The sequence below is a fragment of the Cynocephalus volans genome, chromosome X, assembly GCF_027409185.1.
Source record: "Cynocephalus volans isolate mCynVol1 chromosome X, mCynVol1.pri, whole genome shotgun sequence".
Taxonomy (NCBI): domain Eukaryota; kingdom Metazoa; phylum Chordata; class Mammalia; order Dermoptera; family Cynocephalidae; genus Cynocephalus; species Cynocephalus volans.
This window is the reverse complement of record NC_084478.1, coordinates 20,692,581-20,719,848: the sequence shown is the minus strand read 5'-3', so window position 1 is coordinate 20,719,848 and position 27,268 is coordinate 20,692,581.

Sequence of the window (27,268 nt, the reverse complement as noted above, 5' to 3'; positions counted from 1 at the left end):
CAAACTAAAAAGCTTCTGCACAGCAAAAGAAACAATTAACAGAGTTTAAAGACAACCAACAGAGTGGGAGAAAATATTTGCAAAATATACATCTGACAAAGGATTACTATCCAGAATATATAAGGAACTCAAACAACTTTACAAGAAGAAAACAAGCAACCCAATTAAAAAATGGGCAAAAGAGCTAAGTAGGCATTTCTCTAAGGAAGATATCCAAATGGCCAACAGACATATGAAAAAATGCTCAACATCACTCAGCATCCGGGAAATGCAAATCAAAAGCACATTGAGATACCATCTAACCCCAGTTAGGATGGCTAAAATCCAAAAGACCCTGAACGATCAATGCTGGCGAGGTTGCGGAGAAAAAGGAACTCTCATACATTGTTGGTGGGACTGCAAAATGGTGCAGCCTCTATGGAAAATGGTATGGAGGTTCCTCAAACAATTGCAGATATATCTACCATACGACCCAGCCATCCCACTGCTGGGAATATACCCAGAGGAATGGAAATCATCAAGTCGAAGGTATACCTGTTCCCCAATGTTCATCGCAGCACTCTTTACAATAGCCAAGAGTTGGAACCAGCCCAAATGTCCATCATCAGATGAGTGGATATGGAAAATGTGGTACATCTACACAATGGAGTACTACTCAGCTATAAAAACGAATGAAATACTGCCATTTGCAACAACATGGATGGACCTTGAGAGACGTATATTAAGTGAAACAAGTCAGGCACAGAAAGAGAAATACCACATGTTCTCACTTATTGGTGGGAGCTAAAAATTAATATATAAATTCACACACACACACACACACAAAACCGGGGGGGGGGGGTAGAAGATATAACAACCACAATTACTTGAAGTTGATACGACAAGCAAACCGAAAGGACGTTGTTGGGCGGGAGGGCGGGAGGGAGAAGGGAGGGAGGTTTTGGTGATGGGGAGCAATAATCAGGCACAATGTATATCGACAAAATAAAATTTAAAAAAAAAATAATAAATAAATAAATAAATAAATAAATAAATAAAGCTTATGTCTCATTATGTAGTAAAAATGATAGATGACTCCTGCTAGTGTAACTGTGTATAAACTATTAAATCTCCAAGGACAAAAGTATCTCCTGCATTTTAAACAAAATAAAAATTCTTATGTGAGTTTTTTCTTATCTATTGGGAATAAATTGAACTATACCAAATTAAACACGTCAAGCTTAAAGGTGGGTTTCCTTATTTAGCCTTTAAATATATCATTATGTCATAACATTAGCTATCTTCAAAAATAATCATGGTTGAACAATTGTTTATGCCTCAGAAGCATCTTTGTGATTTATATTCTGCTACTTATATTAATATTCCTATCAGTAATTTCAGCAGAAACTGTATTTACCCTATTTTATGGACATCAAATTCATTTCATGAGGGGTAAAGATACACTTACTAGCAAACTCAGACAGCTTGAAATGCCATTAAATCTCTCAGTGTTTTCCCCCTAATCCTCCTTCCACAACAGATTTCTATATCATAACACCTCCAGGGTAGAGAGATGAAATTGTGTTTTTGAATTATTCCTGAGAAAAAAGGTGTGGAGAACACATGATCAAGAAACATTATATCACTAAAATCCAGACAGTGACAATCCCCCAGCTGGCCACATTCAGCAAATTGTCTTCTCTTTAATGCTTCTTAATGAAATGCATTAGTGGAATTTTTAAAAGAATGCTTCAACTTACTCCAGACTTGGGAAGAATAAATCTTCAATAACTCTTCATTACTCAAAACCCGAAGGCAGCTTTTTATCTTCTAATGGCCTGCTTTCCTATCCTTGCAAGATGCCTGCTTTGTCTTAATCAGTTCAGCTATATAATAAGCCTTGCGAGAAATCCTTCTTTGCCACCCTATGAAAATTGTAGAAAAGCATGTAAATTTTCTTGGAAAACAAACCAAACAAACCTGACCAGAGTTTTGAAGTCAATTGCACTGAATCTACAGGTCAGCTTGAGATAAATGGGGCACTTTAAAATTTAATCTTTCAAGATAAGAGTATGGTTTATTTCTCCTGTGTTTTGGACTGACTTAATTCCTCTCAATAATGTATTATGATTTTCTATGTATGATTTTCTATGTAGAGGTTTTTACATATTTGTTTAGATTTTTTCTAGCTATTCAAATTTTTTAAATTTCTTATTCTGTTTGTTTCTAATAAAGAAGTGCTTATTTTTCTTTAATTACTTTGTATCTAACAAACTTAATGAACATATTTATCAATTCTCATAATCTTTTCATATAGTCTTTGTAATTTTCTAGAAACACAACCCTACCATCTCTGGAAAAAATGATTTTTATATCTTATTTTCCATTCTTTGAATTTTATGTGTGGTGTATGGTTACAAGAAAAGTTTCTTTTCAGAGTACTGGTTTTCATTTGTTTTGGATCATTTATTGAAAAGGCTATTCATTCCCCATTGAATTATCTTGGGACCTTGGCCCAAAATAATTTGAACATGTGTATGTGGGTCTGTTTCTGGACTCTACTCTGTTCCATTTTGTTTGTGTCCAGGGCACACCTCAATACAGACCGTCTAGACAATGATGGTGACTTGGTCTCTTTGACACAATTCCATGAACGGAGCTCACAGGTCATTTATATTGTCTGCTCCAGTGGCCCTTCCTCCTGGGTATCTGATTATCACTGATTAAGTGTTAATCATTTTAGCAGAAAAATTGAAAACAAAAATAGATCCTTCTTCTCTTATTCCACTGAACTAAGATGAGAAGTAAGAAAGAAATATGTTTGCTCTGTTAGGTGTCTGCAAACTCCAAACACTTGGGGGTTCTCTGGGCCAGTTCCAGGAGCTGAGCTGCCATCAGTGGGAGGACCCGGTCCAGGTGCACTGTCCTCCGCAGACAGCACATGAGCTTCCTGACCTGACCCAGCGCAAGGTGACCACAGGCTCTGCACCCCGCCCCTCCCCACCCCATCGCTAACGTCCAGCCTCTGCATCTCTGCAGCTGGGAGACATCCCAAATGGTGCTCGGCGGTCACACAGAGCCGCTGTCTCTTAGGAGCCCAGGAGGTGATATCACCAATAAGATCCTGACCTCTGCGACGGTCGTGTGGGGAAAGATGTGGACACTAAACAACTGCAAAAGTTTTGAATAACGGGCCGAGCCCGTGGCGCTCTTGGTAGAGTGCTGCGCTGGGAGCGCGGCGACGCTCCCGCCGCGGGTTCGGATCCTATATAGGACGGACCGGTTCACTCACTGGCTGAGTGCCGGTCACGAAAAAACGACAAAAAAAAAAAAAAAAAAAAAAAAAGTTTTGAATAACGACATATTTTAAAGCCACATACAACCCTCAGTTAAAAGCTGCTCGTGCATAAAAAAGTGAGTGGCTTTCAACTGCGTAGAGTCCTCGTTGCTAGTTATAACTCCGCTTATATCTTCCTTCCATCGAGCTCTTTATAAAAACAATAATTTCATTTATGTAGCTCTTTTCATGTAAATAATTCAAACTCTTCTGCCAATAGTACATTAATGTTACCTTCCTTCTCTGAGATCATCGAGGAGGTAGTAGAAAGTTTGATATTTAATTTTAACCATAGAATTGCAGTTTTAGAGGGAATCGAAGGTGATCTTCAGTCTCACTCATGCTGCACTTGAGACACATCGATAAAATTCTCATTGGCTGTTGGTCCAGGATTTGATTAAAACTAACACTGGAAGAGTGGCCTTTCCTGCAGGACGGTGATCCTGGCCGGTGGGCCCCACTGTCTCCAGAGCTGTCCATCTCCAGCCTTTGCTTCCAGCTTTCCCTGGGGGAAGCCTTCCCGACGGTGCCTCCCAGGACTTGGTACACTACGGCATGCCCCGTCTCTTCCTTTTCTCTAGGATACTTTATGCATTACTCATCCCGTAGTTCTGAGTCCTCTCTCTGTCCCCCTCACCAGCCCCAGAGCTCCAGGGGACAGTTGTCCTCTGGGCTTCTGTTGCCCACGGGGGGCATTGGGTAGTATCTGGATGCATCTATGGTGTCACCCATGGCCTATATGGGTGGGAGCCAGGATGCCACTAAACACCCCACGAGGCACAGGACAGTCCCTATGGCCAAGAAGGACACCAAAGTGCCCAGGTGGGGAAAGCCTGGCCTGTGCCCGCAGGATGCCTTCCCCAGCAGCTGCTCTCTGACCACTAACCACAGAGCAATGCTTATTTTACACCAGCCGGTAGCCTCTGTCCGTCCAGCATGTGGTTATAGAGTCACACTGACTCCTGTGGCCGAGGACAAATCGAGACTGGATGTCCAGGGACGTCAACCGCCTCCTCCCTGTGCTTACCAGGTGGACTTTCAGTCCATGTGCAGGGCCATAGAGGTGACAAATAAAAGTGTGTGTGTGCACACGTGTTACATGTGAGGGCATGCTGTGTGACACACACACAACAAGCTTGCGGTGCACCTGCCGCAGATGCATGCACATCTGCAGGACACGCTGGGTGATCTCCTGTGCCGACAGCTGATGCACATCTGGTGTTTCCAGGTGGTTGCACAGACTGTCTTTGGGAAGACCCCATCTTCCTGGGGGTCTCCCCTCTTGTCCTTGCCGTGGACTTCATTCCTCCTCATCCAACATCCATGTGCTCCACCCTGACCTGTCCTCAGAAACAGGCTCCTTTCCTTCCCTCCTCTCAAAATTACCAACCCTGTGTCCTGCTGCTCACCTGCTAATGGGTCAGCTGAAGCAAGGTGTCAGGGGACAGCTACGGCTCAAAATGCTCCTTTTGGGGGGAATATCTGAATTTTAATAAGAACTTTCAGTGACCTGACCTTAAAAAGAGAGTTCTGTGAGGATTTTAGGTACAGGTTTGGTGGAGTGGGGACAATTGTTTTGATAACTTGTTTCTGAGACTCTCAGATGGTGTGACCGCTTGGAAAGCCAAGCTGAACTGTCCTGCCTCAGGAAGGTCTGTGCAGGGCTGACCACAGCAGCTAGAGTCCTGAGCACAGTGACAGGCTTGGATGGATGCAGCCGCCACGCAGCTGCCATGGAGCTCCGCAGTGGAGACTCGTCTTTGGCTCTCGCTTGCTTCAATGGCAGAGCAAAGTACAAGGAACATGGGCATCAAAGATAATTTTCAAAGAAAAATAGTGACAGAAGGTCTTTTCTATCAGGAGAGAAACTAATGTGAAATGTCATTTTTCTGACCATTGGACTGAATAATCAAATACCTAAAAGAATTTTCTCATTCATCAGACATAAAAGAGGCAGAGAAAGAACAGTATTAGAGAATCATGGCCTCACTTTGTGACTTTAAGTTTAGAAGAAAAGCTCTGGCAAAATGCATGGTTTTGTTTAGCTAAAGTAAGGATCTGTAAGATATGCACAGCACTCTATAAATACTAAGATGGGTGAGGATAGCATAAAGGATTTCCAAGTGGGTTCAGTGATAATCAGTTATCTGGACTATTTGCTGATAGCCACCAGATTACAGACCAGTGATCACTCAGTGATTGTGGTGTTGAGTTCAAGCACTCAGGAGTCAGCCAGGCACACTGGCCACACACGTGTTTGCATCAGTAACTCACACGGAGTGATCTAGTCATGCATGGAGGCTTGGCTCAGAGCCGGGGTTTGCTGCCCAGGAATCCTCTTTGTCAGAGACATGTCTCCTTTCCTGCTGTCATCATATATAAAATCACTTTGTTTTGAAGATCATGTCTAGGGACATGGGATCTGTTAATGGGATCTGTTCAATGTTGAGTGAGTGAATCCATAACTGCTTTCATAAGACACCAAACCCACACTCAGGATAGTGAGAGAAAACCATGTCACAGTGGGTCTGAATCTATAAGCTACCAGAATTCCAAATAGCATATAGAAAATCATATCCAGCAATATATGAAAATCATAGAAAACTTTCACTAAGTAGGTTTTACCAAGAATAGCAACGATTTCAACACTGCAACATGGATGCACCTTGAAGACATCACACTAAGATAAGGAAGCCAGTCCCACACAAAAAAACACACATCGGATGATTCTGTTTATATGAAGTACATCCAAAAGAGGCAAAAACATAGAGACAGAGGTAGATTAGTAGTTTGCTAAGGGCTAGGGGTGAGAGGGTGAGAGGAATCGGGGTGATAAGTAACAGGTGGGGGTTTCTTTTTGAGGTGATGAAAATATTCTGAAATTGATGCACAGTTCTGCAAATATACTAACAAAATAGATGTAGAACCCCCCAAAATCAAATTATTAGGAATACAGTGAGGTTTCCACATTTACCAAGTGCAATATTAAGAAATAAAAATCAATAATATAATACTAACAAGTGAATGCTAATAAGAAAATGCAAAAGAATAAAGGATTGTGTCTATAACAATGAAATACACAAGACAAAATAATGAAAAGGAGCTTTAAAAAGTCGAATGAAATCACAAGTCATGATTTAAGAGACAATATTATTAAGATACCTGCAAAGGCAATTCATTAGCATAAAAATAACAAAACAACTTTAATTTGACAGTGATTCTAAAATTTATATGAACGACCAAATGTGCAAGTGAAAACAAGACATTTGTGAGTGGAGGGAGAGGAAGTGGTGGAGTGACGGGTAGAAAATGGGTAGAAAACAGTGCCATGTACCCTGAGTGAATCACGGTGCAGTGTGTGCGTGTACTGAAACACCACACTGCACCACACAAAACTAAACATAAACAAAATTGAAAAAATCTTAAAAAAAAAAATTATGAGAAAATAGCACAACATGGTGACATATGCCCTACCAGACAGAAATACATACTATTAAATTATTGTTAATTAAACATTATGACATTGGCAAAGAGACAAAATTAAATGGAACAAGTGTTTATTCACTAGGAATCTGTGTGTGATGTAAGTTTCACTAAATAAATAGGAAAAAAAATGAATAAACTATTTAATCAATGGTGCTAGAACAACTCAAATCCAAATTGGGAAAGATAATAGTGACCATTCTCCTATTATCCACATGTAATAAATTCAATGACATCAATACGTTAATAAATTCAATGATAACAAAAATCTTTGAAAATAAATCTTTAAAGTTATTAAAGAAAACAAAGTTGTGGCTTCATAATCTTATAATTAAAAAACATTACTGAAGACAAAATAAAAAGAGCATTAAAAAATTAATAAATTTAAATATGTCAAAAATAAAAGTTCTTTAGTTATTTAAAACTGTACTGTCAACATAGGTAAGGAAGAATCAGTATCCAGGATACTTAAAGATCTCTCATAGACAAATGAGAACAAAGTGAAAAATACATACACATGTGTAGGTAGCTTATGAAAGGATGTTCGGATGCCCAGCAACTGTATGTAAAAAAACTTCCATCTATAAAAATAAGGAGGTAGTTTAATTAGTTTATTTGCCTTTCTATTACTGAGTTGTAAGAATGACCACACGCAATGACCACAAAAGTAGACCAAGTACTGACAAACGCCACAATGTGGATAAACCTTGAAAATGTTACCACGAGTGAAAGAAGCCATCACAAAAGGCCGTGTCGAGTGCTGTGTGGTGCCATTGACAAGAAACATCCAGAACGAGCAAGTCCACAGAGACAGAAAGTAGGTTAGTGGTTGCTTAGGACTTGGGACAGTCCAGAAGAGAAAGCCAGAGGGGTGGGGTTTCTTTCTGAGGTGATGAAAATCTGCTAAAATTGATTGTGGTGATGTTTACATATACTAAATATGCAAAGATATATGAATATGCTAAAAAATCATTATTTTTGAATTGTGGACTTTAAATGGGTGAATTGTATGGCATGTGAATTATGTCTCAATACAGTGGCCACCAAAAATAAAAAAGTAAAAAAGAAAAAGAGGTCAGCCTAACCACATACATTTTGTTATGAAACTATAAAATTGGCAAAATTCATCAAACTGTATGGTTAAGATGGGTGAATCTTACTGTTTATAAATAACGACGAAATGCAACTCTCAAACACACATGGTGCACACACACACAGACAGGAAAACCAGGACAGTCTAGATTCACCCAGCAGACTGCCAAATTCATAGATGTTGACGCCACATGTGGCCAATGGCCTTGGTTGCAGAGCTCACCTGGCTCAGCGACTATACTTCAGAGTGTGTGTCTCAGGCAGCAGGTTAACTTCCAGGTCAGAACACTCTACACAGGACTGTTTGCAAAGACACGGCAATAGCTCAACCTCCATGTGCAGGGGCTGAGAACACAGTGTCCACAGGCCATTTCCTGGGGCCAGAACTGGCACTGAGAACCACAGCAGAAGAATCTAACCCAACACCTGGGAGTGATTTGGGGAACCAGCCCCTCCCAGGGGCTCCATGAGGTGGCAGTCTCAGGTCCATGTCTGCCCACCATACGGTGGGCCTGTGGGGCTCCTGGACAGAGACACCACCCCGGGCCATGCAGGGCCTCTCTAAGGGGAAGCTCGGTCTGGGCTGTCCACACGCTAATTTCCTGTGTGCTGATCTAAGCTCTGGAGAGAATAACAGGAGTGGGAAGTCCAGGTGGGGTCCAGGGCGGTTGCTGCCAGAGGGGCTGAGGGCCGAGAGCCGAGCTGACACTCCGTCGGCACCGTGTCTGGAAGGAGGTGAAGCCCTTAGGGCCTGGGAGGCAGTCCAACTGCGATGTGCCTGCAGGTCTCCCCCGAGTCCTCGTCCCAACTCAAGCCTATGCTTGGGGAGGAAAAGGGACACCACATAAATGGAATTTATGATTATGCTCTCAAACAGGGATTGGGTTGGTGACTGAGATGACCAGCAAGGTTAAGGGGTTTGTTAGAGGTTTCCTTTGGGGATGCGAGTAAGAGATGAACTGAGTTTGCTTGAAGGACATTATTAAAGGAAAAACCAAAAAAGCTTTTCTTGTTATAACCTACCATGCTGAGACCACGGAAAACCCAGTTAAGACTACAGTGGGCTGCTATGTAGCCCTCAAAAGGGATCCCTCAGGTCTGTGTATCGACATCGTGCTGGGGGTTAATGTTTGTGCCCTCCCCAAATTCGCACACTGAAGCCCTAATCCACAAGTTGTTGGTGTTTGGAGATGACACCTTAGGGAAGACATTAGGTCGTGACGTGGAGCCTTCATGATGGGATTAGTGCCCTTATAACAAGAGGCACCAGACAGATAATCTCTCTCTCCACATGTGAGGACATGGCCAGAAGGTGGCTGTCTGCAAACCAGGAAGAGAGTCCTCACTGGGGACTGACAGGCTGGCACCTTGACCTTGGACTTCCAGCTTCCAGAGCTTGAGGAGGAAACGTCTGCTGTTTAATCCACCCAGTCTTTGATATTTTGTTATAGCAGCCCAGGCTGACTAAGACACATGAGGAGATTTCAAAATCTATTACTTACGATAAAAATAAATCTGCACAATGACACAAACAACACATCACCATCAAAAATGATACTACATACCTTCTACTGACACACCTGTGCACACAGTTCTTATGCACAAGTATAGGAAAAGGCTGGATGGACACACACAAGTTAATGATGGTGTTAAGTGGGGAGGAGGGAGGGCGTTGAATGGGGGTGAGTGGTGTGCAGTCCTTTACAGGTACTATTCTCATTTTTAAAATGCCAAGTACGATTGTATTATTTATGCAATGTAAAAACATGTACTTAAAGAACAGAAGCCAATATGAACACATGTTCACTGAGGTTAAGGCTGACTATTACTTTCTATTGCGCTCTTCTGCATTTGCATATTTTTTTTCAAAAATCATTATTTTAATGTTTGCTTTTTGAGCAAACCATAAAAAATGAGTGATGGAGAAATATAGTTTAAATGAAACTGAATTAAAATTGGTTCTCTTCAAAGGGAAATCGTGTTGGTCTGACGCTGCTGTGGTTTCTTTGAATAACAAGGCATGTTTTGAGGTCTTTGGTCTCGTGCTCTCCTCAGCCTGGAAGGCTTTTCTTCTCAGGCCTCCACTCAAATGTCATCAGAGGAAACTCCCTGACTTGCTTGACTTGCTTGAAAGAAAGCACACACACCCCTGTCCCCCTCCAGCTCAGCTTTCTCTGTAGCCCTGTCATTCTGTGACTTCGTGTATGAATTTTCTAGATGCTCAGCTTGGGGAGGCAGAAGATTGAAGGTTGTGTCCTGGTTATAAGCCCAGAGCTATGCTCAGACATGAAATTAACACTTTCAAATGCATCGTGAGTTTTACTAACGGCACCTGTGTTAGTTTGCTGGGGCTGAAATAGCAGGGACTTACACAGCAGACACGCCTCTTCTCACGCCTCTGGAGGCTGGAAGTGCGAGATCAAGGTGTCAGCTGGGCTGGTCTCTCCTGAGGCCTCTGTCCTCGGCTTGCAGGTGTGTCTTCTCCCTGTGTCCTCCTGTGGCCTCCCTTCTGTGCACACACATCCCTGGTGTCCCCACCTCTTCTTATAAGGACACCAGTTCTGTAGAATCAGGACCCCACCCGTATGAGCTCGCTTTAAGTTAATCACTTCTTTAAAAGCCCTGTTTCCAGAGACAGCCACATTCTGAGGTCCTGGGTGTTAGGGCTTCGACATGAGTGCTAGGAGCACACAGTTGAGCCCAGGACAACTCCATGCTCACATTTCCCTTCTGGGAACAGCCTGGCTGCACCCAGAGAGGACGGCAGTTCACAGCTGCCTCCTCGAGGAAGGCCCGGGTGCTTCCAGCTCAGGGTTCCTCCAAGCCCATGTCTGGAAGCCCCCTCCGAGCAGATCATGAACAAAGCAGGCTCTTTCACTTCTCCCTCAAAACCGCCTTTGCCCTCTGGGTTTCCGTCTGGTGCTTTGAGATCAGCCTGGCACATCCACTGAATTCTGTCATAGAAGAAAAACCACATTTGACCTCGATTTCTTGAAACAGACTCTGAACTGCACTGAATCCAATGAAGGTTGTAATTTTCATGGCAGCAGAAAGCAGCATTTTTGAAATTGTTGATGGAGGGTGGTTAGCCTCTGGCTGAGATGGGGGCAATTTCCCCTAATGTGCATCCACATATTTTCCTCTGAAGCAGGGAAACCAGCAGCAGGTAAAGGATTCAGGCCATCTGCATGTGGACACAGGAGCAGGTGTTCCACCAGCTGAAGTTTCCACAACATTTGAGCACTTTGAAGACATGGAGTCTTGCAATGTTGTGACGGGGCTGACGGTGGCTGCAGCCGTCCTGTTTTCACGTGGTTTTGTGCTGACAGAGACAGGGCACAGCTGCCAGCTCTTCTGTAACACTCTTTAGGTGCTAGAGGAGACATGGGCCCTTCGGCTGTGATTGATGTCACAGAGGTGATTCTCAGACCTGAGAGGCCACCTCTGGACAAGGCCCTCGCCGAGTTCTCTCCAATTATTTCCTGCCTTGGCAACATGATAAACAACTGCATAGGCCCTCGTACAGAGGATTTCATTTTGGAATATGTCCAAGCTTGGTAATATTCTGCTGTCTTCAAACCGGGCCTTTCTTTTCCTAGCGAAAGCACCTCCAACAATGAGAGTGACTGCAGTGAGCCGTGTCAGCTCATCAGTCACTCACAGTACAGGGCTCCAGTGAAGCAGCCGTTCCATCCTGTCCCGGGTGTCCACGGGCTGGGGACCTGGGAAGGACTCTCTGGGGTCCCTGGGCAGCTGCAGTCAGATGCGGCCTCTGCTCATGCTGTCTCGGGCTTCTCTGTGTCCCCCCAGTGTGCCCTATGGGCTCCTCACAGCATGGTGGCCTCGCGGCAGGTAGACGGTATGTGTGGTGGCTCAGAGACAAGCACCAGCGTGCTGCCCCCAAGATGAAGCTGCCCCATCAGGACCAGCCTGGACAGCACAGTGTCGTTCCTACTTCATTGCAGTGGCTGTCCCATCATAGGTTGGTTGCTCATTACAGCGGGGGTGGGGGTGAAGACCCCACCTCTCAGGGGGCAGCTCGGAGAGTTTGCAGGTGTGCTCACATCTGTGACTCTCCTGTGCTGTTGTGTCACATGTGCCTTCCAAGGGGACGGTGTAAGGCCTGATTCAGCCTTCTGTGCTTCACGCTTTCACATCCCGCTATGGCAAAAGGGCTGGAGCATGCACGCGGTTCCACTTGCTGTTGTAGACAAAGACCAGCAGCACCACCTCTTCAAACATGCCGCTGGGACAGCATCCTGAGGATGCAGATGTCTGTGAAATGGTGACAGAAAAACACAGGCGTGAAACTATGTGTCTGATTTCTTTTTTTTTTTTTTTTTTTTTTTTTTTGCCTCACGTATCTTTCTGTAGGGTGCTGAATAACAGCCCCCAAAAGAAAAGTTCACGTCCTGATCCCTGCAACCTGAGAATATGTTACCTTACATGGCAGAACAGGACTTCCAGATGTGATGAGATTGAGGATCTTGAGGTGGGGACATAGTCCTGCACTCTGTGGGTGGGCCCCAAATTCCATCACATGTGTCCTTACAGGAGGGAGAGGCAGGAGATTGACGGGCAGCAGAGGCAGAGGCCGCGTGCCTGCCGAGGAGAGACTAGAGTCTGCACCACAGCCCAGGCACTCCTGCAGGGGCAGGACAGGGCCTCCCTCAGAGCCTCTGGAGGGAGCACAACACTGCCAGCTCCTTAGTTCTGGGCTTCTTGCCTCCAGAACTGTGAGAAAATAAACTGCTGTCCTAAGCCACCGAGTCTGTAGTGAGTTGTTACAGCACCTCTAGGACACCAGCGTGCTTTTCACACCTCGCACAGAGTTCCTGAGATGTCCAGCTGGGACCAGGCCTTTGTTAGGGAGGAATCAATATAAAGTGAATGGCTTAGTAAAAAGTCTATTTTATTTTTAAAATTTTTGATGGAGTACAACATCATTGTACTAAGAACTCTTTGCATAATTCCAGATCATAAAGATTTCCCCTCATGTTTTCTTCTGAAACTTTTATATGTTACATTTTACATTGATGTCAAGGATTGATTTTGAGTTATATTTGTGTATGATGTTAGGTTCAGACTGAGTTTTATTTTTTTTGCCTGTGGACGTGGACGTGACCCACAGCTGTTTTTTGGAAAGACTTCCTCCTGCCATCATTCCCTTGGCATGTTCGGGTCCGTTTGTGCTGATATTCTGGATGCTGTATTCTGTTTCATGGATGTGTGTGTTTGTTACTCTGCCAATGCCACCGTCTTGATTACTGTAGTCTTACAGCAAGTTGCAGAATGGTGTGATGTAATTCCCCCAACATTGTTCTTCTCCAGTATTAGGCAGCATGTTCTAGGTCCTTTTCCTTTCTATGTAAATCTTAAAATCAGCCTACTCTAAAATTTCTGGTGGGGTTTTGATTGGGATTGCATTAATGTACAGATCAATCTGGAAAGAGTCAACATATGAACATGACACCTCTCTCTCTCTCTCTCTCTGCCTCCCTACAGCTTGTATGTAATGCTTAGAGATCCTGTGCATGTTTCAGTTATATCTCAGTGTCTCATTGTTTGGAACTATTGTAAAAAGGTGTGTAAAAAAATTGGATCTCCAATTAAACATTGCTATTATATATAAACGTGATTTGCTTTCTATGCATATGTAAAATTATGGTTTGTTGAGCATAGATCGTACAACTTTTCTAAACATTCATTTTTTCTGAGAGTTATTTATTCATGTATTTCTTGAGATTTTCTGTGAATAAAATCATGTCATCTGCAACTAAGGACAGTTTTATTTTACTTTTTTCCAATCTACAAGCATTTTATTTTCTTGCCTATTGTACTGTCTAGGATTCCCAGCATGGTATTCAGTAGGACTAGCATACTGGACACCCTCAGCTTGCTCCTGATCTCATCGGGAAAGCACCCAGTCTTTCATCATCAAGTGTTAACTGTAGACATTGTGTACATACACGTTCTCAGGCTGGGGAAGTTCCCCTCTAGTCCTTGTTTGCTGAGTTTGTATCATAAATTGATGTTGACTTTTACCACATGCTTTTTGGTATCAGTTGATATGATCAGGTCATTTTTCTTATTTAGACTGTTAATATGGTATATGATATTAATTGATTTTATTTTTTAAATAAGAAATCAGGCTTGCGTTCCTGGAATAAACAACACCACTTGACTGTAGTGTAGTATTCTGTCCATATACTGCCAGATTCAATATGATAATATTGTGGTGAGGACTTTTTTGTCTATGTTTATGAGAGGTTTTGATCTGTAGTTAATTTATTTGAATGTTCTTTTTCTGGTTTTGGTATCAGAATGACTTGGCCTATTAAACGGTTTGGGAAACCTTCTTTCTCTTCTATTTTCTAGAAGACATTCTTTAAAACTTATGACTTTTTTTATTAAAGATGAGTGGAGGCCGGAGAGGCCGGAGTCCTGTGGAGACCACCCCCCCCACAGTGCCAGTGCACGACCGAGCAGGTAGGCCTCGCCACCGCTGGACCCCATCCCCAGCCCAGCTGAGTGTGCGCCAACCAGAGAGGCGCCCGCCAGAGAGGCCCGAGTCCTGTGGAGACCATGTGCCCCGTGGTGCCAGCAGGTGACTGAGCAGGTAGGCCTCGCCACTGCCGGACCCCATCCCCGGCCTGGATGTGTGCGTGCTGACCAGAGAGGTGCCCCCCCAGAGAGGCCCGAGTCCCATGGACACCATGTGCCCTGTGGTGCCAGCACACAACCTAGCAGGAGGCCTTGCTGCCATCGGACCCCATCCCCAGCCTGGCCAAGTGTGTGCTGACCAGGGAGGTGCCTCCCCAGAGAGGCCCAAGACCTGAGGTGACCACGTGCCCAAGGCACCAGCAGGCAACCGAGCAGACACTGAGGTAGCTGTACCAAATTGACAGCCCTGGCAGGATCCTACACAGACAGTAGTGTTGAACCAGTGGACTGTGAAATCCCTTGCTACAATGACTAAACATCAAAGGAAAGATACCAGAAATGTGAAAAATCAAGAAAGTACACCAACAAAGGGTAATAACTCTCAAGATCTAGATCCTACAGAACAAGAAGCCCTTGAAATATCTGAAAAAGAATTTCGAGTGATAATTCTAAGGAAACTAAATGAGATACAAGAAAACTCAACTAGATAACATGAGGAAATGAGGAAAAGTACAGAGGACCTGAGAGAAGAAATGTACAAGGAAATCAATGCCCTGAAAAAGAATGTAGCAGAGCTTGCAGAGCTGAAGAATTCATTCAACGAAATAAAGAACACAACAGAGTTTAACCAGCAGGCTTGCAGAAGCAGAAGAGAGAACTTCTGACCTTGAAGATGGGTTGTTTGAAATAACACAGGCAGACAAAAAAAGAAAAAAGAATTAAACACATTGAAGAAAATCTAAGAGAGATATCAGGCAACCTTAATTGCTCAAATATCCTAGTCATGGGTATTCCAGAAGGGGAAGAAAAAGGAGATTGCATTGAAACATATTCAACAAAATAGTGGCAGAAAACTTCCCAGGTATAGGAAAATACACAGATCTTCAGATTCAGGAAGCTCCAAAATCCCCAACTATATTCAATGCAAAAAGGTCTTCTCTAAGACATGTTATATTCAAATTGGCAAATCTCAAAGACAAAGAGAGAATCTTAGAAGCTGCAAGAGAGAAGTGTCAAATTACCTATAAAGGAGCTATAATCAGACTAACATCAGACTTTTCATCACAAACCCTACAAGCCAGAAAGGAATGGGATGATATGTTCAAAATACTGAAAGACAGAGATTGCCAGCCAAGAATACTCTACCCTGCAAGGCTATCCTTCCAAAATGAAGAGCAAATAGTATATTTCTCAGACAAACAAAAACTGCAGGACTTCACTACAACATGACCACCCTTATAAGAAATTCTCAAGGGAGTACCGGGTGTGGTACCTGAAAAATAACTACCACTGTCATAAGAACTCAAGAAAAATCAAAACCCACTAGTAAATTAAAAATGCCAACAATGAAGAGAAAAAAAAATTATCTACAACCCTAAAAACAAGCAAATACAGAAGATAAAGAGTACATCAGAAAGAAAGGAACAAAAGACACTTAAGACATCCAAACAAATATTAATAAAATGCTAGGAGTAAATCAATACTTTTCAATAGAGACTCAATGAAAAGGATTAAATTCTCCAATCAGAAGGCACATTCTGGCTGACTGGATTAAAAAGGAGGACCTAACTATATGCTGCCTTCAAGAGACCCACCTCACCTATAAAGACTCACATAGACTAAGAGTGAAAGGATGGAAAAAGATTTACCATGGAAACAGAAATGAAAACTGATCTGGAGTAGCTATTCTTATATCTGACAAAATACACTTTAAAGTAAAAACCATTGAAAGAGATAAAGATAGCCACTGCATAATGATAAAAAGATTCATGCATGAAGAAGACATAACAATCGTAAATATATATATGCACCCAATGTTGGAGTGGCCAGATTTATAAAGCAAACTCAATTAGACCTAAAGAAGGAAATAGACTCTAATTCCATAATAGCAGGGGACCTGAGCAACCCACTATCAATACTGGACAGATCATCTAGGCAAAGACTCAGCAGAGAAACAGAAGTTCTAAACAACACTCTAGACCAACTGGACTTGGCAGATATATACAGACCGTTCCATCCAACAACCTGAGAATATTCATTCTTCTCATCAGCACATGGATCATTCTCCACGATAGATCACATGGTAGGTTGCAAAGCAAGTCTCAACAAATTCAAAAAAATTGGAATTATCCCATGTATTTTTTCAGACCACAATGGATTAAAATTAGAAATCAATAACAAACAAAATTCTGGAAACTATACAAATGCATGGAAATTAAACAGCACTCTATTTAATGACATATGGGTCCAAGAAGAAATCAAACAGGAAATCAAAAAATTTCTTGAAAATAATGAAAACACTGATACATCATACCAAAACCTGTGGGATACTGCAAAAGCAGTTTTAAGGGGGAAATTTATCACATTAAATGCTTACTTCAGAAGAATGGATAGATGGCAAGTGAACAACCTAACACTTCACCTTAAAAAAACTAGAAAAACAAGAACAATCCAAACCCAAAGTTAGTAGACAGAAAGAAATCATTAAGATAAGAGCAGAACTTAATGAATTTTAAACCCCCAAAACGATACAAAAGATCAATGAATCAAAAAGTTGGTTCTTTGAAAAGACAAACAAAATTGACAAACCATTAGCATGGCTGACTAAAAAAATGAAGAGAGAAGACCCAAATAACAAAAATTAGAAATGAAAAAGGTGATATTACAACCAATACATCTGAAATACAAGGAATCATTAGAGACTACTATAAACAACTATACAGCAACAAATTTGAAAATCTGGAGGAAATGGATAAATTTCTGGACACACACAAACTACCAACCTGAGCCAAGAAGATGTAGAAAATCTGAACAGACCAATAGCAATAAAAGAGATTGAAGCTGTTTTCAGAGGCTCCCAACCAAGAAAACCCCAGGGCCAGATGGATTCACAACAGAATTCTACCAAACATTCAATTCTCTACAAGCTGTTCCAAAAGATTGAAACAGGGGCAATTCTCCCAAACTCATTCTATGAAGCAAACATCACCCTGATAGCAAAACCAGGTAGAGATACAACTATAAAAGAAAACTACAGGCCAATATCTTTAATGAATATAGATGCAAAAATCCGCAATAAAATGCTAGCTAACAGAATACAGCAACACATATACAAAATTATACACCACGATCAAGTGGGATTCATCCCAGGGATGCAAGGTTGGTTCAACATATGCAAATCAGTAAATGTGATACACCAACCATATCAATAAAATTAAACACAGGGGCCATATGATCATCTCCATAGATGCTGAAAAAGCATTTGATAAAATTCAACACTCATTCACGATAAAGACTCTCTACAAATTAGGTATACATGGAAAGTATTTCAACATAATTAAAGTCATATATGATAAGCCCACTGCCAATAACAACCTGAATGGGGAAAAGCTGAAAGCTTTTTCTTTAAGAACAGGAACTAGACCAGGAAGCCCACTATAATCACTCTTATTCAACATAGTGTTGGAAGTACTAGCCAGAGCAATCAGAGAAGAGAAGGAAATAAAGGGCATCCAGGTTGGAAAAGATGAAGTCAAACTGTCCCTGTTTGCAAATGACATCATCCTATATATTGAACAGCTTAAAGCCTCTACAAAAAAACTCTTGGAGTTGATAAATGAATTCAGCAAAGTTGCAGGATACAAAATCAACACACAAAAATCAGTAGCATTTCTATTTTCCAATAGTGAACATGCAGAAAGAGAAATTAAGAAAGCTTGCCCACTTACAATAGCCACCAAAAAAATAAAATACTTAGGAACAGAGTTAACCAAGGATGTGAAAAATCTCTACAATGAGAACTACTAACCACTGCTGAGAGAAATTAAAGAGGACAGAAGAAGATGGAAAGATATCCCATGCTCTTGGATTGGAAGAATCAACATTGTGAAAATGTCCATACTACCCAAAGTGATATACAAATTCAATGCAATCCCCATCAAAATTCCAATGTCATTTTTCTCAGAAATGGAAAAAACTATCCAGATATTTATAAGGAATAACAAAAGACCATGCATTGCCAAAGCAATTATGAGTAAAAAAAAATAAATAAATAAACCTGACTTTAAACTATACTACAAAGCTATAATAACCAAAACAGCATGGTACTGGCATAAAAAAAGACACACTGATCAATGGAATAGAATAGAGAATCCAGAAATCAACCCCACACCTACAGCCATCTGATCTTTGACAAAGGTCTCAAGTCTATACACTGGGGAAGAGACTACCTCTTCAGCAAATGGTGCTGGGATAACTGGATATCCATATGCAGGTGAATGAAACTAGACCCATACCTGTCACCATATGCTAAAATCAACTCAAAATGGACTAAAGAATTAAATGTACACCCTGAAATAATAAAACTTCTTAAAGAAAACATAGGAGAAACACTTCAGGAAGTAGGACAGGGCACAGTCTTCATGAATACGACCCCAAAAGCATGGGCATCCAAAGGAAAAATAAATAAATGTGATTATATCAAACTAAAAAGCTTCTGCATGGCAAAAGAAACAATTAACAGAGTTAAAAGACAACCAACAGAGTGGGAGAAAATATTTGCCAAATGCACATCTGAAAAAGGATTAATATCCAGACTATACGAGGAACTGAAACAACTTTACAACAAAAAAACAAGTAAACCAATTAAAAAATCGGCAAAAGAGCTAAACAGGCATTTCACAAAGGAAGACATACGAATGGCCAACAGACACATGAAAAAATGCTTAACATCACTCAGCATCCGGGAATGCAAATCAGCCCTTCAGATGAGTGGATATAGAAAATGTGGTACATCTACACAATGGAATACCACTCTGCAATAAAAAAGAATGAAATATTGCCATTTGCAATGACATGGATGGACCTAGAGAGAATTATATTAAGTGAAACAAGTCAGGCACAGAAAGAGAAATATCACATGTTCTCATTTATTTGTGGGAGCTAAAAATAAATAAATAAATACACAAATAAACTGGGGAGGGGGGTCGGGGAGAAGACACAACAATTACAATTCCTTGAAGTCGATAGGACAAGTGAACAGATATGAGGTTGTTGCGAGGGAGGCGAGAGAGGGAGCAGGAAGGGAGGTTTTGGTAATGGGCCACAATAATCAACCACACTGTATATTAACAAAATAAAATAAAATTATCTATCTATCTATCTATCTATCTATCTATATATATATATATATAGTAGAATTTCTCAGCAAAACAAACTGGGCCTGGAGATTCTCACGTTACAAGGTTTGGAACTATGAATTCAGTTTCTTTACTAGTAGCCCAGTCCTGGTCTGTCTTGGTAGTGGATGAGTTTGTGTTTTCTGGAGAACTTGTCTGGTTTATCTGAGGTGCTGAACTGATGTGTGTAGACCTGTCACATCGTTTCCTTCTTTCCTGTGATGTCTGCAGTGTCTGCGGTGATGTCCTGACCTCCTCTCTGGACATTGGCAATCTGCGTCTCCCCCACCCCCCACCTTATTTTTCCTTCAACAGTGTTGCTAGAGGTTTATCAATTTTGTTCCTCTTTTCAGAAAATCAGGTTTTGATGTCATTATTTTTCTGTGTTTATTTTTATTTATAATTTTATTTTTTTCTGCTCTTTATTATCTCCTTCCTCTTGCTTGTGTTTGATTTTTTATTTTCGGTTTTCTTTTTCTACATTTTTAAAAGTGGAAGCCTACATTATCGAGAAGTTTTTCCTTCCCAGTATAGTTATTATCAATAGGCCAGTGTTAATACCCTGACCATAATTGTGTCTTTGTCTATTTGTCCTTTCAGGTTTGTTAATTTTTGCTTCAAGTATTTTGAAGTTCTGTCATTCGGTGGATTCACGTTTCAGGTTCCTGTTCCTTTAACCCTTTCATCACTGTATATTTTTTCTCTTTATTCCTGGCAATTTTATTTACTTTAAAGCCTACTGCGTTTGGTGTTCTGCTCGCTTCGGCAACACATATACTAAAGCCTACTGCGTTTGGTGTTAACACAGCTTCCCCATCTGCCTTTGATTAGTGCTTGCATGGGATATTGTTTGAAGTGATTTAATTTTATATGGTACATAGTTGTTCAGAAATTAAATTATACATATTTAACTTTTCACAGTTTGCTTAGAATCAACATTTCACTAGTTGGAATTTATCAACCTACAATCCTCTAGGTCTCCTTTACCTGCCTTCTCCATTTATAGTACAATTATCTTGTGTGTTATATCTACACGTGCTGAAAACGCCAACAGACAATATGATAACTTGTTAACCATTCTTTTCTTAGTGTTTTTTTTCCTTGTTAATATTGGATAATTTCTATTCACTTGTATTCCAATACACTGACTTTTTCTTCCATTCTGCTATTAATCCACCTTCTCCTACTAATCTCACCTGGTGAGGTTTTTAATAAACTTGTTCTTTTTTGAATCCCCACTTCTACAATGTCCATTTGGTTTCCATATGTCTTCTATTTCCTTCCTGAGGTTTTCTGTTTTTCCCTTGGTTGAGGAACATGCATGACCTCAGGTTGGAGAGATTTTATCACAGCTGGTTTTGGGCCTGTGCCTTTGTCAGCAAATTACAACATCTCGATCATCCTGGTGTTGGCACATGTTGGCTGTTTCCTGTGTGAGTTGAGGTTCTCTGGGTTCTTCACATGCCTAGTAATTTTGGATTGTGTTTTGGACACTATGAATATCATGCTGTGAGATGCATCTTGTTTAAATCAAATGGAGAATATTAATATTTTTTGTTTTAGCAGGGAGTTGACCTGATTAAATTTAGGCCATGGGTTCCAACCCACCTCTTGGGGACTGGGATTCCAAAGTCATTTCAGTTTTCAGAGGCTTCGCAGGGCTCCTGCAACTGTCCTATGCGTACGCCAACCCGTGCTGGAACCCATGCACACTGCCATTTATGGAGCCTCCATCCCTCACTCCTCCCTCTCTACAGTCTCTTGGAACTTTCAGATTCCAAGGAAAGGACACACAATTCCTGAAGCGTGATGAGACATCACTTGTTTAACTTGGGCCTGACTCACATGCTGTATCATAAGCGCCCAAAGGTCCTTCTTTCCATGAATGTTCACCTCAATTATGTACCAGGCAGCTGAGGGGAGGAGCCAGGTCTGTTATTTCTTTAGGATTGCCCCTCAGTGCTGACAGTATTCCTGAAGGCAGACAAGGCCACCGCAAAACACTAGAGTTGCCTCTCCTGTAGCAGGGAGAGCAACCAAGCTGAATCTAAGCATGTACTTATTGGGGACAGTCGCTTTTACTATTTCTGTTTTTGGCGGCTGGCTGGCATGGGGTCTAAACCCTTCACCGTGGTGTTATAACACCGTGCTCAGACCAACTGAACTAACAGGCCAGCCCCAGGAGAGTCACCTTTAAGGTTGGATCTCATCGACCAACTGGACAAAACAGGGCAAACAGCAGGGAGGTAGAGGAAGGAACACTGTCCACCATGCATTCCAAAGGCGGGCCCCTGTTTGTCCCTCCTCTCTATCCTAGAGCACTCCCTCACCTCCGGGATCAGCCCAAGAGGACTTTGTAAGCAAGTCCCAGCATCAGGCTGTGGAAGGGTTGAAATCGACTCTGTTTGCTCAGCCAACTGTGGGTACAGTCCCTTCTGTAGCCTGAAAAAATAGTGCTTTTCCTCCCAATTACTAGTCTCAGTCTTTATGTATTAATTTTGCGCAGTACATAAGCATATGGCATTTTTACTCTTATGGATAGAGCCCTTGGTTTAAAAGTTTGGGCAATCCCACTCTAGAACATATTCTCTAAGACATTCCAAGGATGAGAAATCACATGCGTGGAAGATCAAAGCAAATGCTGGGTGTACCTGGAAGGTCTTAGAGCTCAAGGTGCAAAATTCTGCAGGCTAGAGAGGGTCAAAGGATGGACTGAGAGGCAAAGCTAGGGGAAAGATCACTTTAAACACCTGGAAAACTCACAGGAAAGAGAAAGTACATGATAGTCTCTGCACTCAAAATGTACAAACCTTACAGAAATAAAGAGGGGCACTGAATCATTCAATTCTCAGATCATTCAACTTGACACACTGTTCCAGCCAGCTGACTATCAACCCTGGAGCCTCAGTCAGGGCCCCCCCTGTCTCTAGTGGAAGTTGGGCCACCTATAGGCAGAGGGACAAGAGCCGGAATATCAGGGAGGCAGGTCCTGGGTCCCAATGGTAAAAGAGCGGCCAGAGTTTCCAGCCAGATGTACAGACTCAAACAGGACGAGGTATCTGGGGGCACTGGCAATTTCTAGCATGCTCGCATAATCAGTGATATCTGAAGTAACAAAGCTTTGGAGCACAGAAAAAGGTCACAGATTTAATTGCTTTTGGGCCCCCTGGGGTCGCATTTAAGGTCCATGTAAGAGATCAGCCCTTTGCTCCTAGGCATCTGTTTACCAGTAGTATCAGGCAGATTTTAAAACTCTAGTATTTGATGTAAAAAGCCACAAACCTACTAAAGTGGCTTTTTAAAACTTTTAACTAGTTCACGCATGAGTGTAGTACAGGGAAGGTAAGTAAACTCAGTTCTGAGTCTCTGACATCAATCGTTGCAGTTATTGAACTTTATTATATTTTAAAATCAGAAAACAGTAAAACAGTATTTATACTAACACCTGAGGACTGTTCAATTGAACACAGCATCTTCCTACAAACAATGTGAAACAAGACTAAGTTTAAGTAAGAATCTCGACTTCTAACATAAAAGGAATAACACAGGCGAAGCCTTCCTTTCAATAGCTGCCTTCATGTCTAAAGTACATTTGGCTTTCTAAAAAGAAAATGAACATTCTTGCCTCAGGTGGGCATTTTACTGGCATTTACAACAAATGTCGAATACTTTTATAACTGATTCTTATGACGTATAAATACCACACCAAAGTTACACATAGTAATATCAACGAACATATAGCAACATTTCCCCTTGAAAGTTCTAAGTTATAAAATAAAACCCCACACAGTAAGTCAGAACTAACGTATCTTTCCAAATGGAGCAGAATAAATGGCTCAGAACCAAGCAAATTAATTAGAACGTTGTATAGGACAGGGAATTCCCTGTATGGACACCAGTCTACAGATCGTTTCTAATCCCCTGAAGAGTAAGCTGAGAGGTGCTGGGGAGAGCAAACGCCGTGTACTTCATGGAATAGAAAGATCTAACCATATACACAGCTCACCAGTACTTCTGTGTAGTGCAAGTGCTATATTACATTCAAAGAGAAAAAGGTGTACTTGTGTGTATACTTCAGGCATAGAATAGACATAAACATTAAACAGCACCCGCACGAGGAATAAACAAATACAATAAAATATATCTCTTCAAGAAATTTGGACATAGCGATCGTCATAGAGAGATTTGAACAATACATGCCTAGTTAAATGTCCAAATTTAGCCAACATATGTAAGTTTCAAAATAATAGGTATTTCTTTGTACAAAATACAGTCGGACTCTATCAAAACCACCCTTACAGTATGGTATCTCTCACATAAATCTATTCTATCTATCCTATAATTTATCCAAAAAGGGGTAAGAACACTTCATGGAACTTTATAAACTTGTTTCTGTTCCCTCTAAATTTGAATACAACAGAGAAATGATAAACGAAAGGAAATTAATTTCTATGGCTATTCCCTTTCTATAAGCTGGTAAAACATGAACAGGACACTGTCGCATCAGACACATAAAACACATGAGAGACAGATGATATCTACACGTGCACCTTTAAACTCTCTTCTGAGGAAAAGTTCTCATGGATTTAATCATAGAAGTTGTCAATCCCTGATATTTCCTCTTTTAGCTGTTTTGGTTCCAGATATAAAGATGAACCAAAGTCATAGGTTTTTCACTATTTCCTATATGAAGTATATTTGTAGATTATGCACCGAAAACAATAAACAGACATAAAGGATGAACTTCCAACTTAACTATGCAAATACTAACATGTTAAGTGGATTTTAAAGAACTAGACTGAACTTGTGGTGATAATACATCTTTAGATGATACTTACACAAAACAAAAACTAGTAAGGGCAAAAAAGTGATTTCACACCAAGAAGGCACTGGTCCCCCCAGAAATAAGCCCCATCTAAACTGACACATTTTCTTCAATTGTTGTAGAATTTTTCTTCTTTAAACTTTCAATGTAGTGACACAGCTTCATGGCTGGCCCGAGCTTCAGCCCCATATCTTTCATCATTTTGTCACTCGTGAGTAGTAGCAGAGCCTGTCCATCAATCCCCTACAGAGAAAATAAAATTATAATAATTAATAATGCTTTCATATTTCATCAGATAGAGGTTCCTTCTTTATATACAAGAACATGTAAAACAAAGTAGAGAGCAGCTCATTTCACAAGTATATTCTTGGAATATGCATCTACTTTATGAAAACTATTAAAAATATAGTTTGGACAGTGACGCATCATTTGATAATTTAGAAATTCACTTCAAATTTTAAGATAAAGGACATTTAACCTTAATACCTTAAAAAATGAACTGTGTCAAACTACCTAATTTTAAAAACTGAGTTTTGAATAAAATACTACATATCTCCAACAAAGAGGAACAAGTATAAGTGGTAGAAATGAATTTCAGACAGTCAACTTTCTGAGCAGGGCTGGCAATAAGAGTAAATTCACATCAATGCAAACTGTGAGTGTGCTATACACAGCTGTCCTTATGTTGAAACCCAGTCAGTTGTCCGAGGCTAATTAGATACTAAAACGAGTTACTGATTTTCTCACCATACTGAAAACGGTACATCAGGCATGTGGCCAGTAACTTTATACTCCAGGACACACTGTCAAAATATTACTTGATAGTCACAAGGCATCCTCCTAAAAGTTCTTCTTATTTTAATGGACCAACTTCTGCTGCTGAAGCATATTATTGGGTTTTCACAAATTCCAGTTTAAAAATAAACCTTTACTTAATCATGTATCACTGTCTGAAAAGACCTGAAATCCCTTACGACACCTCCTTTGTCACGCAACTTCTATAAGTTTCCGACCAAGTACAACAAGAAATTTAAAGAAAAGAGAACTTGGAAAAACGTAGACCATGAGCTTTCTTTACAAAGCAGGAGGGTATCAGCATCACAAATGGTGAATAAGCATATAAGGTCAACAGAGCCAAAGGAATCAGTAGCTGGATTCATTGGGTGTCATAACAAGAAGGCCACCCTGTTACCGCGTATGGTCACCCCCTCCTCTTCATGGTCCTGGGGTTGAGCTGGGAGCAGGTGTGTGTGTGTGTGGGCAGGGGACCCTTGTATCTGTCATCACAAAAGGGAGGTCCACCTGAGGGTGGCGAAGCTGAATCATCACCTTTTGAGAACTTGAGGCCGTGTAGTATAGTAGACACTAGGACACCCATTGAAAGAACAGATCGTTAACCTACCATTTAAGGATCTAACCTTTCTCACATATGGAAAAATCAGTTGATAGGGAGCCCCCACCATCCACACGACTCTGTATCCAGCTGAAAGGCCTGCACAGAGGTCATTCAAAGGCATTACGGTAGCAAAACTGGAGAAAAAGATACATTACATGGTGCCTGAAGAGGTTGGCGAAGGGGCCTAATGTCTGAGGATCTGTATGTTGCAAAAACAGGATCACTTCATCGACGGACCAGGCTGAAGGGTCCTCAGAGACATAGGGGCCAGGCTCCACTGGTGAACTTGTAGCTTCGATGGGGAGAAAGAAAGACAAATCATACTTGACCTGCTCATTATGCTGAAAGAAGAGATATTATTAGGTAGGGAGTAACAGTCTCATTCCTCGAATCTTCTGTAAAATACCCCAGCAAGGACTCAGGACTCCAACTGCAAAATCTAGTGAAAGCCTGTGTAAAGATGATATAAGGATGGCTGCACAGGAGCGTCCCACCTGACCTTCCCCAAACAACAGAAGCAGCTTCAGAGGTTACCTTAAATCCTCACACATAACAGGCACTCAATAAAAGTTAGTTATCATTACGAATATCACCTAAAACCATCCCTCAAAAGAAAACACACAGCTTCCACTACCTTGCATCAAGAATGTTGATGAATACGGTTAAATAGTGCTATTTGTAATATGTGTCACTTCAAACTCACCACAACCAGAAGGGCCGTAGATAGATGGTACAGTATGTTTATTCCCCAGGAAGACTGAGTGACTCTTCATTTCATGGGTATACACTGAACTGGACTCTCCCTGGGTCAGCAGGGCTGCAGGTGCTGCCCCGGAAGCTGGGGCATTTGGAAGGATGCTGTTGTTAGCTGCCCCTGGGCTGGTACAGGAGGGCATTAAAGAAGTGCCCGGCAGAGGGTTATCAGGCACGATAGGAGGCTGATATGAATCTGCAGAAAAGAGTAGAAGAGTCTGTTTGAGCATCAGCTCCCGCTCCTTCTGCTTCTGCTCCTGCTCCCTGAGCAGTGACTCCTGATCTGTTTCCTGGGATTCCTCCGACTGATTAAATCCCCCTTCAGGGATGCTCTGGGAATCAATCTCCTGGCTCCCCACTGGTGAAGTTGGGCTAGAACTTTCACAGTAGGAGAATGAACTGGAAGGCCCCTTCTTCCTCATTCTCTGGAATTTACGTCTTCTAGACAGCCGGTACTTATAATTTCTGAAAGCAAATCCAAATAGCTTCTGAAATGACAAAAACCCACCATAAATTAACAGTGAGGAAAAAAGGAAATAAAATTAGTACATACACATTAATAT